Source organism: Seriola lalandi, unplaced genomic scaffold (assembly GCF_002814215.2).
Source record: "Seriola lalandi dorsalis isolate HSWRI2012SDOR001 ecotype SW California unplaced genomic scaffold, Sedor1 jcf7180002054981, whole genome shotgun sequence".
Lineage (NCBI taxonomy): Eukaryota > Metazoa > Chordata > Actinopteri > Carangiformes > Carangidae > Seriola > Seriola lalandi.
In genome coordinates, this window is record NW_019525661.1 from 736,132 (window position 1) to 737,105 (window position 974).

General features: G+C 43.3%; 1 protein-coding gene across 2 annotated transcripts in view; it reads left to right on the plus strand.

Moving 5' to 3' along the window:
• The window catches only part of acot11a (acyl-CoA thioesterase 11a), a 16,724-nt gene that overhangs the window by 6,081 nt on the left and 9,669 nt on the right, over window positions 1–974 (plus strand). The window lies entirely within an intron of this gene.

The window sequence follows — 974 nt, forward strand, 5'->3', positions numbered from 1 at the left end:
TAGTAATAAAATCAATTTGTGGACTGACGTTATGTTGTTTGCAACCAGGCCAGGAATTTAAAATAAAATAAACCAAAGCAGATTACACTGATTTCTCATCTCTGTGTGAGATCTGCTGCGAGTTTAAGACAGAATGTTGTTGGAGGAGGAGAGAGCGAGAGATAGAGAGAGGTGATGCTGGGCTTCCGGAGCAGAGAGCAGGGACCGCTGCAGTGATGCTTTCAAAGGAACCTCGACATTTTGACAGCAGCATTGGCACAAAGGCTGCGGTGTATGTAGGGCGTACTGTGACAGGCCTACCCTGTTTGCAACCAGTAATAGCTTTTTTGTTAAATGGACATTTTTCTAGTCTTGTCGACCACATTCACCCATTCACACACACATTCATACAGCGCTCTTCTATCACACACATTCACACATCCTTTTCCACACATCCAATTTGAACCACCGAAAATTGAACCACCAACCTTTCGATTGGTGGACGACCTGCTCTACCTCCTGAGCCACAGCTGCTCCATGTTGTGGCTCGGTACTGTGGAATAAACTATGAGTAAATGTTTCTTTCTCTGTCCAGAATGTGTTATTTTGTTGGCTACTAAAGGACACAGAAACAGGCTGTAAACACAACACTGGTATATTATTAACTTATAAAGCTGCCATGACCTACATGTCACCAAACAGCCTGGACCAGAACAGTAAAATCTCAAGCCATAAAACCAAAAAACAATGAGCTGAAATAATAACAGCTGCATTCACATTGAGGTTGACCCGATGTAGCCTCTGACACAGGTTTTACAGTGCTGGGACTGAAGAAGTGTGAAAGCTCGGCTGAACAAAGATCAGAGCTATAAACCTGACTCAACAATGGGGAAGTGTGTTGGAAGAAAATGACACACTGAATTCTCTGAAGGACCGACCTTGTGTGTATTGACACAGCTCTTATTACAGTGACCTACTCCTACGTGTTTGAGTCA